The following is an 18,362-nucleotide window of genomic DNA, read 5'->3' on the forward strand; positions in this document are numbered from 1 at the left end:
CCCTGCCCGCTCTTACGGTTTGGTTCGTCTGTCTCTGTTTGTCTCCCTGCCCAGAAGGCAGGTGCCTTAAGGAGCAAGGCCTTTGCCTGGTGCCTGAAGTTTCCGTCCTTGGCTCCTCACTGAGCATGCCCTGGCTTTCCGCACCCATCCATACGTTGGCCCCTGCGTATAGTAGGAGTGGAAGAAATAGTTGTTGCTTGATTATAACATTTGGTTACATAAAATAGGGTATGTCTTACGCTTAACAAATCCAACATGAAAAAACAATTTATGCCACAGTACCAGCCAAGGTAAATCATGGGAAGGAAGGAGGGAATCAGTTTAACACTGTCTTGATTGGACACCCTGCTCATTTCATAGAGTCACCCCAGCTCCCTCACCAGTACCTCCATATTCACAGATGAGGAAAGGCGGCCCATAGGGGGCCCCTCTGAGCCCCGCCATGGTCCAGGGAGTGCTCCAGAACCCCACTTCCTTCCCCTGTACGTGGTCCTCAAAATGGGAAGAAGAGGCCCCTTATGAAAAGATTTGATACAGGTTTTCTTTGAACAACTCAACACTTCGCTCATTGACGTAAGCAGAGATTGAGTAGTGGGGGGCACGTCAGCAAGCAGGGCTCAGCAGGTTTAGGATCTGGGGGGCGAGCACAGGAGGACACAGCACACGGTGGGAATAGGAGGGGTGCGTGGATGCTGTCTGGCCACCATGGGCGCTGGCTGGATGGGGCTGGAGCTCAGTGAGGGGGAGGAAGGGATTAGTGGGCAAGGAGGGCTGCCCAGGCAGAATGGGGCGACCGGAGGGGCTGGGTGACGGGCGGGGCGGGCCGAAGGGGTCCTGTGTTCGGGGAGTCAGGGTGGGCACGGGGGGAGGGCAGAGCTAACAAACTCAAGAGGACCTTGAAAGCCCAAGATCTTGTGTGGATGCATCAGGTTTGGGGGGCGCAGAGGATCCCAGGCAGACGAGTGCCCAAAGAGGGGTTAAGGGCTGGGGGCGACAGCAGCAGGGGGGTGCACTTGAGTGGCATTTCCAAGGAACAGCAGAATGCGGACAGATTGGGAACAGCAGATGAGGGAGCAGGAAGTGTGGCAGAGAACTTGGAGATTTGGAGCCCTGGAGGCTCGGCAGGATGGCGATGCCACTTCAGAAATAGGGAAGCCAGAAGGCAAGCAGGCCTGAGGGAGAGCTGAGGAGGGCGTTCCCAGATGAGCTGCCGGGAGCATTTGGGGATGGAGCCTGGCTGGCCTGTGGACCCGGGACAGCAGCTGAGCAGTCTTGTGCTGGAAGTTACTCCCTGGTCTGTTGCCTCCAGGGGCCCCTGAGCAGAGCTTCCCTCCAGCTTTGCTCACAGGCGTATCCCCAGCGCCATGCACCCAGCAGGTGCTAAGTCAATGTTTGTCTTATGAAAGTGGCCCCAAGTCATGTTGAACAAATGTCTGTTACAGGGAGAAATTCCTGGTGGAAGGTGGTGGGTGAGGAGGGGACAGGAAGGCCGTGGGGGCCTCCAGCTTCCAGGAACGGGGCTCCCCCCATCAGAATCCAGGCTACTTCTTACTGCCTCAGTTTAGTAATCTCTGTAATCTTGGGCATATAACACACTCGACCTCAGGGACAGAATCATGGGCAGGCTTCCTGGCAGGGGATGGTGTGCAGGGCGGGGCGTGAACCCCAGGACAGGGGCATCACAGGGGCGACCTGGGAGAGTGGCTGTGGAGTAAACACATGTTTAGAATTGGAGTTTAAGGGCCAGAGTTAAAGAGGAGGATTTAATAGAATGAGAAATCAATAGCCCAGAGGAGGTTAAGATGTGTAAGTGAGAGGCTGGCTACAAGGCACACTTAATAAAAAAGAAAATTTTAGGAAGCCGTGGAGCACGTCTCGGGGCAGCTGGGGCGGTGGCTGCCCTCCAGCCCCGAGGCTCCTGGGAAGGGAGGCTGGGTTTCGGGAGTCCCCTTTGGGGGGCTGCTGTCTCTCTTTCTGGGTGGCCAGAGTGTGACCCCCCCGTCCCTCTGCCAGAGGCTGTGTGGTGCTGTGGTCGGCCTCACGTGGCTCAGATTGCACGGGATTCAGATCCCGACTCTTCCAGCCCTCTGGCAGGGGGCGAAGGAGCGTCACAGCGGCCCCAGTAAATCTCAGCTGAGCACCCAGCGAATGGTCAGTTGTTGCTGTTACACGTACGGTCACGTTTTCATCGTTACAGAGTTCGGCTCATAAGCTGCTGCAGAATGACGCCCTGGCGAGGCTGGTGAGAGGTTTGGAATTGGGCGTGGCCCTGCGGGTTGAGTCCCTTGGTCCAAGTTACAAGGGGGGCAGTGGCAGAGCTGGGCTGTCAGCCCAGGGCTCCAGGCTCCCTGGCTGGTGTCGCTTTCAGCGGGCTTCGTGGCCCTCCACACGGGAGCGGGAGGGCGGGCAAAGAGAGACGTCCGTAAACCATTTGGTCCCATCTCGGCATCCACACAAAATCGGATTGGCACTGACCAGGAACACAACCTTAATTCCCCAAGGCACTTGGACTGGGAGCCCCGCGGGGTCAAGGAGATGGCCTGTGTGTTTGTGTCTAACAGTGGGCTCACGTTGTAGGTACTCAGTAAGTATTTGTGAAGTGGGCAAATTAGTTGACGGCAACAACACCGATGGTAATAATAATAGCTAATATTTTTCAAATGCTATTATGTACCAAGCACGGTACAAAGTGCTTTCCGTATATTATCTTGGTTCATCCCTTTATTAACTTTAAACTTCAGGGTACTGTTTATGGTGCCGTGATTATTTTAGGCACACTTCGGGTACTGTTGTACTCATTTCACAGGCGAGGAGGCTGAGATTCAGGGTAGATGATTCATTAGCCCAAAGTCCCATAGGGAGTACGAAGCAGAGTTGGAATTTGTACCCAGGCGGTCTGATTTAAGAACGATATTTTTTCTCTTTATTAAGTAAACTGTCTCCCAATGTGGGGCTTGAACTCACGACCCTGACATCAGGAGTCACATGTTCTCCCAACTGAGCCTGCCAGGCACCCCTCAGGCTGTCTGATTTCAAACTAGGGGTCAGACCTTTCTGTGTGCCTGTGAGGGGGCGTGCGCATACACACGCTCGTGTCTATAAAATGGCCACTGATTGTCCCCTGACTTCCTAGCTCCCCCTCCGGCCCCCTTACTGTCCTGTCCTCATCTCATAGGCAGGGAGGCCTGGCACAGAGGGGACATGGACCTTGCATACACTCTGGTGCTTGTCTTTCCTTGGCCTGATTTCTTTGACCGCCCCCCCCCGCCCCCCAAGGGAGAGGACCCTGGCCATATTGCGGAATCGGTGAAAGACCTCCGTCACCAGAGCTCCTGAGGGCCCAGAATCACGGGCTGGTCTTTTCCCACACAGAGGCCATCCAGGCGAGGGCCAGGGGTCGAAGCCGGAACGAGGTGGCTTGTGAGATGAAAAGTTTGAGGATTGGAGGCGCTCAGGGGACACGTGGCTCCTTGAGGTCACAACAGCCCCACCCGGCCCGGACCATCCCCTTCAGGGCCCCGGGGCGCAGAGGGCTGGCGTGCGTGGCCGTCTGCGTCGTCAGGAGGGGGAATCTCACTGGGGTCTTGGACTCTCAGAGGCATGACGGGGTATCTCTGGAAGAAATCTCATGGAGCCTTTCTGTCACCGTTATGGTTATTGATCTTTCTAGCATCTCCCCTGGCCTGGTTCCGTTCATAAGATCACGACAGAACGTCCCCAGCAAGGTTGGTGACAGGATAGGAATTTGGGCATCTCTTTCTGGAGGTAGCAGGGGCTTTTTCCGAGTAGGGAAGACTAGAGTGGGCATAGGGAGGGCCGGAAGGCCCCCTGGAGTCCCTGCCTGGGGGTGGCTGTGGAGCTTTCCACCAGCTGTTCGCTGCTCCCGAGTTTCCACCAGACGATCAGCCCTTAACGCTGATGCCACTTCCTGGCGGGTCTCACATACTCAAAGGCTTACACTGTTCTCGGTGATTTCTGCCCCGGCCCCAGGGATGTCTCTCGGGTAGAGAGGACAGCTAGGAATGATCATCGCAGACTCCCAGAATCTCAGTAACTGGCTAACAACCAGTGTTATTTGGTTAAGAGGTTGGATCAGGATCCAGGACTCCTGCCCCCAGCCCAGGGCTCTGTCCACACACCCAGGGCCTTCTGAAGGTCCCCATGGTCCGTGTAGACAGTGGAGGCGGCAGTCCTTGGGCGCACCTGTTCTTCCCAAGGTGGAGAATATTCCACAGAATAAAGCAGCATTTGTCCGAGAAGGATAATGCCTATTTTATTGCTGGGAAAACAGACACCCAGGGAGGGTACCGAAAAATAGAATCTTATTCCTGGAAGGAACTCGAACTCATTCGTTCAGCATCCTACTTGACGCTCTCCTCTCATCTACAGACAGAATCTCCGCTGGCTAGTTATCCAGCCCTAGCTGCCCCCTCTTCCCTTTCTCCTCCTCCTCCTCCTCCTCTTCCTCCCCTTCTTCTGAGAGCTGACATTATTGAGCACCGATTATGTTCTAGATGCTTTCTGTGTATTAAGGTGATCTACCGACAACCAACCCCAGGAGTGAACCGAGGCCCAGAGAGCTTGTAGCTTGCTCAGGGCGACACACTAGTACGTGGTAGAGGCAGGACGTGAATTTGGCTCCCTGGGCCATGCTCTTGACCACTCCTGAGGCAGCTGGAAACGAGGGAACGTGTGAGAATACCCAGCACGCTGCCTGGCATACAGAAGGTGCTCAGGAAATGCTGGTGATTTTCTCCAAAAAATACCAGAAAGTTTTACCTTATACTGACCCAAATCTATTTCCCATGGGTCCCCGTTCTGCACCCCTCCTTGGAACCCCATAAGGCACTTCTACCCCCCTTCCTGTTCCAGTCCTCGGGCTGTGAAGATACCTCATGAGCAGAAGCAAAGCCAGGATGCTGGCTTTTCCTAGCTGGGTTTCTGTCCAAGACTCTCTTCCCCACACTGGGTCCCCTGGCTGGGAAGATGATTGGGGGGCTCAGAGAGACGTCCAAGGCTAGGTCTCATGGGTGGGTGGTTGCCTGATCCTTGGCCACAAGGCGATGTGGGTAGTCGCCACACATCATTCATAGGGCACATTTCCGGAGTGCCCCTGGGGTGCCAGGCACGGCCACAGGGTGGCACGGGGTGGGTGCACCCCGCGGCCAGCCCCTCAGACCATGCCGGCACAAATATGGAATCTGTCAGATGCTACACCGGACCTTGGGTCCTGGAGGCAGGGGACTGAGGCCCAAGGTGACCGCCTGCTCCTTTAAGCTCCGCTGAGGCAAGGTGATGCTGCAGATACCCCTCCCCGGCGAGGGCCAGAAAGTTCGGGTGACCCAAATCTAGTAGTACAGAGTGGGCAACTAGATGGGAGAAAGCTCCCCAGTTTATTTGAGCTAAAATAGCACCATCCCATTTGCCTTTGAAAAGTGAGAGTCCTGCCAGAGTCCAAAGTAAATAGGCTGGAACATGAGGTCTGCCAGGTGGGGTGCGGAGTGGAAGAAACAAGGCCACTGGGCTATGTAGTCCATCAGCATGAGGCTGGCCAGGCCGGGGCTGGCACGCTGTCTCTCTTCCCCTCTGCTCCTCTGTGGGGAGGGGGCTAGCCCCGGGGGAGGGGGGAGAGGCTTGACCTGGGGCTTAAGGAGCTGGGACGGAGCTGACCTTTGTCCCAGGCTCCCCGGCCAGTAAGGGCTGCTGCTCTTGTCTTGTTGTGTCCATTGTCCTGTGTCATTGCTGGACCCAGCGGCAGCCCTGCCCCGTGGGGGTTATTCGCTCCATCTGACCCAGGAGAGAAGGGGTGCTCCCGGAGCCCTAGAGTAACTTGCGTAGGGTCACGCAGCTGAAGGACAGCATTGTCCTTTCTCCGTATCCCTGGCTTCTCCTCCGTGGCCTGTGCTTCTCCAAGGAGCCAGTAGGTGTCTCTGTTCAGCCTCCAGCCCCCAGCAGGGCAGGAATTGAGCAGCTCACCTAGGGGAGGGTCAGGCCGCCCTGATGCCCCGGGGAGGTCGGCAGAGGTCGTCATGTCTGTCTCCCCGGAGGAGACTCCGCTCCCCTGGCACAGGGGCTGTGTCTGTTTCTCAGCTTTGCACCCCCAACTCCTAGGACAGCCCCAACATATAGTAGGTGCTCAATAAATATTTGCAGCGTGGATGGCTGCTTTTGTGAGCTCCTTGTCAGCAGAGGCCGTGGATCGGGGGGCCCTCGGCATGTGCTGAGCTCTAGCTCTGGAAAGCTTGGATGGGCTGCTTTAACTCACAAACGTGTGTGCTGAAGAGTCAGTTAGTTGATGTGGATCTCAAAGGGCATTTTCTCCTTGGAACCGGGGGGTTAGCGTGACGCGTCATGAAGCAGAATCAGTACAAAGAGCAGCCCTGCGTCTGCCCGGTCGTTGGCCCCACATATGCACTTCACGGCGCCCTCAAACCCAGCTGAGCCTGGCGTGAAGGGTCGGGGGGTGGGGGACTGGACAGGGGTGTCTTAGTGAGAGTAGAGGTGGTACCCACAGGTGAGGAGCTCTGACTTGAGCTCGGAGTGGGGGTGCTCTTGCTCCTGTGAGTTGGGGGGCTCTAGGAGCAGGGACCTGAGCCCCGTGGGTGCTCCTCCAGACACCCAGCGTGACCTGGGACCATGTGTACCCTGGAATTCATGTACTTGCGAGGGGAGTTAGCTGTGTGGGAGGGCAGTGGGCAGGGGGTGTGGGGAATGCCGTGCAGAGGCTAGGAAGAGGCTGCCCTTGTGTGGGGACCATGACAAGGGACCCAGGATCTAGGGGATGAGAGGGCCTGTTTGACATTTCACACCCTGGATTCTGGAGCATGGTCAGGAGCCTCGTGGAAGCAGAGCCTCGGGGACTCTCGCCACCTGCTGCTGGCCGTGGTCAGCCGGGTCCGCTGAGTCCTGCCCCCGCTGCCCCTGTGCCCATTTCTGCCGATTGGCGGTGGTGCCTACAGGGCTGAGTTGAGAGGAGTCTGGGGCCGAGTGTGGGCTCCTGGGATGGGGCCCGGTTTGCCTTGTATCTGCTGCAGGCACAGGGCAGGATCAGTTTGTCAAGTGAGATCTCGGCCAACCATCTCATTTTACAGATGAGGAAATTACTCAGAGAGGGGAGGTAACTCGCCCAAGGTCACAGGGCTTGCAGAGTCAGGATTCCCCTGACCCCTGGTTTGTTCTGTGTCGTGCCTCTCTGACTCACAAGGAGCCTTTTATCAAGCCAGGGGACCCAGTGCCCTGCTCCCCTGCTCCCGCATCATGGCTGGGGCCCTCCCCAGCTTCTAGCCAGCGCCCTCCAGCCTGGGCAGGGTGTGGAATGAGCCACAGAGGCATCCCCACGGCAGGTGGTACAGGCACGCGTGTCAGGAACACCCCCAGCTTAGCTGTGCGTTAACACTCCGGGTCCGGGTTGAAATGGGCAGAGCAGGACAGGCTGATGACTGCCCTCTGAGCAATCCACAGCAGCTTCTCGGAAGAGGGGGCTTCCTGGCAGCATGAGTCCCTGTCTCTTTATTTCCTGTGAAGCCTGGGACATGTCAGTTAGCATATCAAAAGCCTCTGCTCAGCAGCAAAATGGGGGCAACAAAGAGTCTATTCTCAAAGGACTTGGGGAGGAACAAATCGGTCACATCTATAAAAGTGTATCTTAAATCATAAGGTGCTTGCTTGCTTTTTTTTTTTAAGATTTTATTTATTTATTTGAGAGAGTGAGAGAGAGAGCACGAGAGGGGGGTAGAGGGAGAAGCAAGAGAAGCAAACTGCCCCGCTGAGCAGGGAGCCTGATGGGGGCTCAATCCCAGAACCCCGGGGTCATGACCGAGCCAAAGGCAGATGCTTAACCCACTGAGCCACCCAGGTGCCCCCGTAAGGTGCTTTCAGTAGATAGTGTCTGACTTTATGTATATAAGATTCCAGAACAAGCAAGCTGATCTTTGGTAATGGAAGTCAGGCTGGTAGCTTCCCTGGAGGGGGCGGGAGGGGGTCTCTGGGCCACTAGAAATGCTCTGTGTCTGGGTCTGTGAGCTGATCTATGAGAAATTCCCTGGGCTCTACACATGCGTGCACTTTTCTATACGTACGTTATATGTCAATTTTAAAAGTTTTTCAAGTGGTTCTCATGGCTAGAGTCGGTCACTTGACGGAATGTCCAAGAAGAGGCCTGCAATGACATGAATAAAAATAGCAGGTGATTACTTGTTGAACACGTTTTAGGCAGTGTACTGATCATTCCTTTGCATTTTCTCATTTAGTCCTTACAACAAACCCCATTTTACGAGGCTCAGAGAAGGGACATAAATGGCCTGATGTCACACAGCCAGCCGGCAGAGGCGGGCCAGAGCCAGGTCTGACTGCAGAGCCGGCCTTCTCCGCCGAGTATGAAGGCCTGCTCCGGGGCTGCCCTGACCCCCTCGCCCGTCCCCTAAGGTCCATCTGCTAACGGGGGGCGGGGGAGGGGCAAGCCTCCTGGGCTGTGCTGTCTTTGCCACTTTGCCACTCTGACCGAGCAGGGCTCCTGCTGGGCCCGGCAGCTTGTGGCAGAATACGCGGAGCAGCCACCGTTGCTGTACGGGTCCCAATCTGGAGATGCTTCTAGAAGGGAAGTAGGTGGGCAGCAGGAGCCAGAAGGAAGGCATCCGTCTGGATGTGCTGGGGGCAAGGGTCTCCGCGGGGCTTGGGGGGGGGTGCGCTGTGTGGAAGCTCAGGGGTAATAATGATGGTGTGCTCAGTGAAAAGCCTCCAGGGCAGATCCCTGCCAGGTGAGAGGGAAAAGCAGTGGAGGGAGAAGGGAGCTGCTCTGCATAATGGTAATGCGAATTCCCTCACTGTCTCCTGCCAGCGCTGGGGGATTTGCATCTTCACCCAGACCACGGAGACCTTCGGGGGTGCTGCCGGGGGTGCTGCTGGGGAGAAGCCCGCACAGGCTGGCCTCCTCCCGTGGGCTGGGAGGCAGCGGGGCAGTCAGGTGCTTTTGTGGCCTGTATTATTTGGTGAAGCAAGTCAGCCTCACTCAGACTGAGTCACCCTGGCATGTGGCCTTGTCTAGGGGGAGAGAGGTGGCATTGTGTCCGCGTTTATATGCAACTGGCAAACTAGATAAAGCCTTATTGTTGTCCAAGGTTTCCAATCAGATGGGGGGGGGAAGAGGGCCTGGTGGCTTCATTCAGGGTGCTGGAGGGCAGATAGCTCCTTTCCCCAAGGAGCCCACTCAGCTCACCTCCTCTGGGAGGCCTGCCCTGATTAACCCCTTCAGCCCCTTCCTGTGACATCCCAGTCCTCAGCACGGACGCATGCACGGTGACGAGAGTAAGTACATTCGTAAGTTCTGCTTGTTGACGATTGATTTTGTCTCCAGTCTGCCTCTGGTACCTTGATCTCGTTACCCCCGCTTTGGCTGGAGGCCGGCTGAGGGCAGAGAGGACGAGGACCCTTCCTTTGAGCCTCTCTTCAGGAGTCCTTCCTTTGAGCAGGTGCCCATCGAGCCCAGCTAGTTCGTGCAGCCTTGGCTCTCTGCCTCAGGATGTTTGCACATGCTGTGTACCCTGCTTGGAACCCCTTCATCCACCACCTCTCCTCCTCTTGCTTCGCTCCTGTGTATGGATTCCTCTTCCAGGCAGCCCTTGCCTGCTGCCTCCTCCAGCCTGAATGAGGCTGGTTTTGTCTATTCTGAAGCCTCCAGCACTCCTTCCCTTTGGAGTGCTCCCCACGCTGCAACGTAACTGCTTAGTTCAAGGCTTGGGCTCTCCGCCTGGGGCCTGAGGTCCAGGGATGAGATTGGGCTGTCATGGCTGTTCTGTGGCCCAGGCTCTAACACAGAGCCCCGAGGTGGGAGGATCTCGCTGGTGTTTTTGGAAAGAGGGGAGGCCACTGAGCACCAAAGAGAGGAGCAGGTTCCGGAGATCCTTCTTCGGGAACCCAGGTGCTGGGCCCAGCTGTATTGGAAGGGTTGCCCTTATCCGTGTGGCTCCTTCCAGCTGAGTCTGAGCCCCAGAGCAGCTGCTAGAGGCAGGCGTCGAAAGCCCAGCCTGGGCCCCTTGTGACCGCGTCGTTGAGGTCCTGCCAGCTGCACCCAGATGCGGGGTAATTGTGTTCCACAGACATGCCTGGATGTCAAATGTGTAAGACCCCTGTGGGGAGTGGAGAGGGGACCAGGAAAGGTGCCGGCTGTCATTTATCCTTCCATGGAGCCCGGTGAGGGTGATTTCAGGTATCCTGCAGTTCTTGGTAGAGAGAAGCCTTCCTCCCTCACGCCCCTCACGGCCACCGTCCCCACTGTGTGCACATTTGCTTTTAGCCGCTTTCCTATCGAGCTTGTCCATGTAATACTCCCAGCAACCCTGGGAGGCGAGTGTTATTGACCCATTTTACAGATGAGGGAACAGAAGGTCAGAGTGGTTCCACTGACACGTGTGCATCGTGGTGTTTGACTGGTAGGCAGTAGGGCTGGGATCCAGCTTTCTAGCGGTCCCCACCGCAGCTGCCCTTCCTTCCAGGCAGCTCAGTGCCCTGCTTAGGAATCAGGGAGCCCCAAGTGCGAGTCCTCAGAGCACCCCCCTGCTCTCGCTCGGCGCCTGGGAGTCTGTGACCTTGGAAGGGCCTGTGTCCCAACCACAAAGTGTGGGTGGGAGGGGGAAATCTGGCTTTGACAAATAGCCCTGTGGTCCCAGGACATGCAGGGCTAATTCAAGTGCAAACAGTGTATTAGTATTTATTACTCATGCTCCACTGCTAATAAAATTTGAGTTTTAAAAATAATGGTGAGCAAATGAATTGGTCGATGGCCTGTGGGAAGAGGATGCAGGGAAGGATATTTCATGGAGAGGAGTGACAGGGGGACTTAGCTCCTGCAGGTTCCTCAACAGGGTGTGGGGGGGATGGGAAGGATTATTACTGGGGGCCGCTCTCCACTCCCTGCCCCATCCGGGAAGTCGTTCATCTGCATGTTCACGTTTGTCGGAGAGGATTTGTTGAAGGAGACAGCATCTCCAGGCTGGGTGCCTGCCTCCCGAAGGTCCCTTTCTGTTATCTGTGCTGAAACTCTGGAATTGGGAAAGTCACTTCCTGCAGGGTCCCGTGCCTGCGATCCAGTGGGTGCCCCGCCTCGACACCTTGAGTTAGGAGAGCAGGCTGAGCTCTGTCTTTCAGGCAAGACAGAAACCTCAGAAGTTCCTCAGACAAACGGAGGGACATACCATAGGTTCCACGATGTCTGACCATGTGGGAAGGGGGAGAGAGAGCCCCGGGGTGTTGAGAGGACTTGGAGCTGGATAGCACTTTGGGGTGAGGAGAGGGCTGATTGTTAGAGCCCCTCTCCTCTGCAGTAGACAGCACCCCTGTCCCTGTAATTCATTGGTCCTGCTTGTGTCTCAGGAGCGTCATGGGCTGGACAAAAAATGTAATTCGAGAAGACCTGCTACTGTGTGACTTTGAGCAAATCATTTAACCTCCTTGGGATTAGTTTGCTGATCTTTAAAATGGGAATGCTGAGACCTGCCTGGCCCATCATGGGATCAAGAGGGAACACAGGGCTGTGCGAGCAGATGGGACGTGATGGGCCGTCCGATGTTTGGAGGCAGTTCTCACACTCTTCTCAAGAAATTGTTTTGCTGAAACCTGGGCTTTTGGAGGGCTTAGAAACTGTGAGGGCACTTGGGGTGTGTGCGTGTAGGTAGTACCTGCAAGAGCTTTCAGTACGCGTCTGTCAGGAACGGTGGAAGGGGGCGTGCCATCTTCCTCCCCTCGCCTTCCCTGCCCCCCACATGCACCTGCTCTGCAGTGCCGTCCTAAGTAAGGCTTAGACACCCAACGTCACCGGCGCGCTGGACTGGGCGCTCTGCCCACGTGCTGTCCACGTCTCACCCAGCCTTGAGCTGGGCACCAGTGTGATCCCATTTTACTGGAGTGGGAAACCGAGGCCCAGAGCTGTGAGGGGCCTACCCAGGGTCACAGTTAGAATTGAGCTCTGCCTGGCTCCTTCAGCACCCTGCGCCCTCGAGGTTCTGGCCCGAGGATGTCAGGCCAAGGGTTGCGTCAGTGACCTTGTGGTGACCCTGTGGAGTGGGTGCCTTCCCTTTTCTCTCCCCTGTGCCCCAAAATGGAGACCTGTCCCGTCTCTGGATGCCCTGAGCACGCAGATGGACTTGAGTGCACCTCGCACGTGTTTTGCCTTCAAAGCGCCGTGGGCTGCAGGGAGCGGGACTTTCAAAGGCTGAGCCAGGGTCTGGGCCCACTCAGATGCCAGCCGGTTTCTGATTTTGGCCTCTGGGAGTCTCTGGTGGTTCTTCTCCAGTTCCAGAAGTGACCTGGCCACGTGCTCTGAACATCCTTGCCCCCGCCCCGGGCCCAGGTCCGTGCACCTGCCCGGGCCCACCCTTCACCCCAAGATCTCTTGGCCTGGCTGTCGCAGTGGGGTCTGTCCTGGGTGCGGGCACAGTGGCCCTGCAGGGTTAGCAGGGAATGCCCCACCCGCTGGGAAGCATCGAATTGAGATCTCCCTGGAGGGGGAAAGGGTATTGTTTAGACATTTTGTGTAAATTAGTAATATTGTAACTGTTAATTGAATGTCCATCGATTGCCTGCCAGAGGTTTGATTTAATCTGTCCTTCCCTTCCGAGCTGCAGTCGACTGCTTCAGTGGTTGGCTTCTTGGTCTCATTTTTCTTTCTCTAATGTGGACACCCCCCAACCTTGGTCTCATTTCGCTGCCTTCATAATGAGCATCTTCTGTTTTCTGACACTGGCCTTGGCCTCCCTGTAGCCACTAGTCCCTCCCAAGTGGATCCGCATGACTCCTCCCTCAACCGGAGTTTCCTCGAGTTATCTGGAGACCCAGGTGAGACAGAGTTGGCCTGGTGCATTGCTTTTGGGATTTGAATGCTTTGAGATGTTCTGCAGTGGTCTGGAGACATATGGGATGAGCCTTGGTTTTGCTCATTCATTCATTCATTCATTATTTGGGGGTGGGGGGCATCAGCTTTATGCCAGGCCCTGTGTTCAGCTCTCAGGGAACACATTCCTGAGTTCAGCATTTTGTAGTGAAGATGGGGCGGTGGACAGATAACACAGTACGGTGTGATGTGCCGAGGTGGAGGCCAAGGCACAGAGCCAGGGGGACACAGAGAGGACATGGAAATCAGACGTGGGCAGCAGGGAAGTCTTCCTGGAGGAGGAACAATACCTATAATATAGATCGAGCTGATTTCAGAGGACAGGTAGGAGTTAGTCTGGCAAAGAAAAGGTCAGAGGCATCTTAGGCAGAGGGAACAGTGTGTGATGACTGGGCCAGAGCGGGATCCGGGGGAAGAGGTGGCCAAGAATAAGGCAAGGGGCTAATCACAGTCACAGTGGAGCACTCACTAAGCATCGGGCAGTGGCTAAGGGCTTTCCTTAGATAATCTAGTTTGTACCTATAACAACCCCATGTACAGGTGCCAGTAGCATCTTTGATCTCTGCGGTGGCAGAGCCTGGATCCCACATGTGCTTGGTAGAGAACCAGAGATAGGAACTCAGCCTTCTGATTCAGGGGTGCTGCTTCCTTCAGCACCCCCGGCCTCCCAGCTGTTGTTCCCGTGGAATGCTGTGCCGAGGGTTGGAGCAGTGACCTTGGGGCATCCCCATAGTGCCAGATTATGGAGGGTTTTACGTGCATGCCAGAAAGTGTAAACTGTGTAGACTGTATCCTGAAAGCTACAGAGAACCACTGAGAAATTTTAAACAGAATACTAGCTTGATCAGATTTGTTGTTAGAAATAATCGCTCTTCCTGTGGGTTGGAGGAGGACATGTCCCAGACCTCAGACACAGAGAGCAGTAACCAAGCACAGCAGTGACCCTGTGCTGTTGCTGGGTCGATGCCTAAGGCAGGAGGATGGGGGTCGGGTGGCACTGAGGACCCGGGACACCTAGGAGTCGAATGTATGTGGCTGAGGGGTGCTGGGTGAAAGGCAGGTGTTTAGACGATTCTCCGATGCTTTTTTTTTTTAACCAGAGGTTACAAAATTATATTTTTGTAAAATACATGAATACAGCTCATCAGAATAAAGTCTTGCCAAAAGCTAGATTATGACCTGTGACAATTTCCAGGTCGATGCAACATATCTTTGTTGATCACGGAAAGGCACGTGTATAGTAGGGACGTGCTGGTCTGCCCACTGGTGACGAGACTCACAGGGGGTGTGGATCTTACACTGAAGACCGTAAGTTGATACACCGTCAACTCACTGGCGTTATTTAATAGCCTTGTTTTCCCCCAACACAGAAAAGATGCATGTGATACGACATAGGGTGAAAAAGAAAGCCTTCTGGCACTTCGTACCCTCTCAATGGAACCGCAAGGCTCATTAGCAACAGAAATTCCTCATCGCCGTGACCCCAGCCAGGACGAGTGGTTTCTTCTCCCCTGTTTTACCGAGACGTCATTGACAAACCTCGCTGTACAAGTTTAAACTGTCCACCGTGATGGTTTGACATACGGATGTCGCGGAGTGATTAATGACTTTAGCCAGCATCCGTCAGCTCATAGATACAATAAAAGGAAAAAGCAAAACAAAACAAAAAAGAAGCAAAATAATTCGTTTCCTTGTGATGAGAACTGAAGATCTACCCTCTCAGCAGCTTTCTGTGTCTCCTACAGCTGTGTCAACTGCAGTCATCACCCCACACACGACCCCCCCAGGACCGATTCATCCCGTAACTGGAAGTTCGTATCTTCCGACCACCTTCCTCCAGTCCTCCCCGCCGCTGCCCTCCCCTCTGATCACCCAAGCTGGTCTCTTTTTCTATGAGTTTGGATTTTTGGTTTGGGTTTATTTATTTTTTTAGATTCCACATATAAGCGAGAGTCTATAGTATTTGTCTTTCTCTGTCTGACTTACTGCACGTGGCATAATGCCCTCAAGCTCTATCCATGTTGTTGCAAATGGCAGGATTTCCTATTTTTCGTAGCTGGATAATATTCGGTTGTGTATATATACCACATCTTCTTTATCCGTTCACACGCTGATGGACCCTTGCACCGTTTCCGTGTCTTGGCTGTTGTGAGTAATGCTGCCCTGAGCACGGGGGCGCAGAGAGGTCTTTGGCATAGTGTTCTCATTTTCTTTGGATCAGTTCCCAGAAGTGGGATTACTGGATCATATACTCATTCTCTTTTTAATTTCCTGAGGACCCTCCATAGTGCTTTCCACAGCGGCTGCACCAGCTTGCACGCCCACCGGCAGTGCACGAGGGGTCCCTTCTCTCCACGTCCTCGCCAGCACTGGTTATCTCAGCGTCTTCTTCTGGGGCAGCTGGGAGTCATTCAACAAGGCCGGGTGTGTGGGGAAGGACCGGATTGCAGTAGAAGGTGATGGACTCGGCCCTGTTTTAGACTGGCTGATTTGCCATGACCGTGGCGATCTCCAGCAAACAGTTGATTATGCCCACCCAGAGCCCAGGACAGAGGCAAGGGCTGGGGTGCAGATTTGGGAACTGGGGCAATAGGGGGCACACAGGTTTGGATGAGCTCCCCTTGAAAGACATTTAAAGTGAGAAGAGAGGGGGGCTGATGATAGTTCTGGAGACTGTCCATTTGGAGGGCCTGAGTCCACAAAGGGACCAGAAGAAGTAGATAGGGGTAGAAGGACCGCCCAGAGAGAAAAGTGTCCCAGAAGGCTGGTGGACGTGGGGGAATGGTCCCTGGTGTGGAATGCTGCAGAAAGGTGCAGTGAGTCAGTAAGGCAAGAGCAAACAGTGCTTAGGGGTTTGGCAACTCAGGGATCCTTGGTGACCTTCCTGGGAGAACTGGGTGGGGCTAGGGAAGGGGAGATTCTGGGAGGGGAATGGTGTTGGATAGGACAGGAAAGGAATTGTGACAGGTGGCTTCGACAGCCTGGCTGGGAGAGGAGAGACCAGGGAAAGCCTCTGGTGGGGGCAGAGGGCCCAGGGAGGGCTTCTGCAGTCTGGGAGACCTGAGCACAGTTTACTGACTGAGAAAGATCAGTGGAGGTAAAGAGGGGAGGTTGACCGGCCATTCAGTTGCCCGGGACTCAGGGGCTTCCTGGAATTCACACTTAACCTGGGATGGTCCCGGGTGAACTGGGACAGTTGGTCATCCTGGGAGAGTTTGCTTCCACTGGGGAGCTGGTCAGTGTTTGACAAAGGGCTCCTGTAGGGGGAGCCCTGGTGCATAGTGTTTACTGAGTGCCATGGTGTGGACACTCTTGCCACAGTCCATTTTAAGCTACCATCGTGACATCACCGAAGGCAGAACTGGGAAGTCTTATGAGCTGGTCTGGGCTGGCTCCAGCACATATCAGAAGAGAGCCAGAGGGAGGGGCCTGGGGGGCAGGAGGGGCTTCCCCTCAACAGGGACCAGAGGGAGGAGGGAGAGCTCTGGATGAATTTCAGACCTGTCAAGAGAGTGAGACCCTGCTTAGAGGGGGTGGAGTGGGCCAGGGACCAGAGGTGAGCCTGGGAGGGAGCCTGACCCACTGGGGCAGATGCGGTCAGGGGCACAGGAGAGAGTATTGGAGTCGGTGCGGGTTTGGGGAAAGAAGAAACAATGATCCGGAGCTGTGCGGGCCCGAGGAGCCAGGTTCATCGTGAGCCAGGGCCACAGGTGGGCAGCCGAAGGCATGTTTCGATAAGCATGTCTGTGCAGTCACTTGGCTGCTAAGAGGGACAAGAGGAAACCCTCTTTCCGCGTGGGCAAGGTCGGGGTGTGGTACGGCGGCACTGGGCCAGCTGGGGAGGCAGGAGAGGCGTGCGGAGGAGCCCAGCAGGGAAGCCCCTGGTCAGGCCTGGCCCTAGGTTTTGGAGTCTCTTTCCTCAGCCACCCCCCCCCCATTCTGGCTGCAGAGCTGAACGCCTAGCCTGGGAGCCAGCCTGCATCCCAGGACTGTTTGGTCTCCCCATCTGGAACAGGGCTCAGCTTGAAGAGTCCCTCTCTGCTCCCTGTGCTGCACTGTGTCTCTGCTCCCGGGCAGGCGTGGGGCTGACCCAGACAACAGGGCACTTGGCTGATGCAGCTCGAGACTCATGACTTCTGGGGTGTGGGAAGGCAGCACTGTGGCCTCGAAGTCGGAAAGACGTGGGTTTGAGTCCCAGCCCCATCATTTAAACTCCATGGGTCCCTGGTCAGGATGGTTAACTTCCCCACCCCTCAGCTTTCTCATCCATGAAAGGGGAATAGTACTGGCCCTCACCAGAGAGACCTGTGGGGATTCGATGAAATAATCCATGGAAAGTGTTTGGCACCATGCCTGTGCCTGTAGACATCACTCCTTTAATTTAGATGTGATCGCTGTGGACAGGGCTGCATTCCAGCTCTGCATTCAGATGTTCTTTCTCATCGGCATCTAGCCCCCTCAAGTGAACCGATGGTCTTGGCTCCCTGTCCCTCCCCTCTACTCTCTACTCCCTCCCTCCCTTCCTGACTCCTCCCCACAGCACTCACTACCTGTTCATACGCTCTATATTCTACTTATTTTATTTATCGTCTGCCTCCCCTCTGCCTCCCCCAAGCTCTGTGAAGGCAGGAGTGTCTGTGTTTTGTTCACTGCTCTATCCCCAGGATCAAGAACAGTGCCTGGCTACTGGGTGTTTACCCCAAAGATACAGACGTAGTAAAGAGAAGGGCCATATGCACCCCAATGTTCATAGCTGCAATTGTCCACAATAGCCAAATCATGGAAGAAGCCGAGATGCCCTTCAACAGATGACTGGATTAAGAAGCTGTGGTCCATATATACAATGGAATATTACTCAGCTATCAGAAAGAACGAATTCTCAACATTTGCTGCAACATGGACGGCACTGGAGGAGATAATGCTAAGTGAAATAAGTCAAGCAGAGAAAGACAATTATCATATGATTTCTCTCATCTATGGAACATAAGAACTAGGATGATCGGTAGGGGAAGAAAGGGATAAAGAAAAGGGGGGTAATCAGAAGGGGGAATGAAACATGAGAGACTATGGACTATGAGAAACAAACTGAAGACTTCAGAGGGGAGGGGGTGGGGGAATGGGATAGACTGGTGATGGGTAGTAAGGAGGGCACGTATTGCATGGTGCACTGGGTGTTATACGCAACTAATGAAGCATCGAACTTTACATCGGAATCCGGGGATGTACTGTATGGTGATTAACATAATATAATAAAAAAATCATTATAAAAAAAAAAAAAGAACAGTGCCTGGTATATAGTAGGTATTAAATAAATGTTCATTGAGTGAATTAAGAAGTGAAAGTCTCAAATAACCAGCAACCTTTATTCTTACTATTTTTGTCAGCTCTTAACATCCCTGTTCCAGAATCTTTCACTCTTCATAAAGCCTAATCTGGATGGTCTTGCTCTAGCGTAGTGCGGACAGGTTGCTGTAGGACC

The sequence above is a fragment of the Ailuropoda melanoleuca genome, chromosome 8, assembly GCF_002007445.2.
Source record: "Ailuropoda melanoleuca isolate Jingjing chromosome 8, ASM200744v2, whole genome shotgun sequence".
NCBI classification, from domain to species: Eukaryota; Metazoa; Chordata; class Mammalia; order Carnivora; family Ursidae; genus Ailuropoda; species Ailuropoda melanoleuca.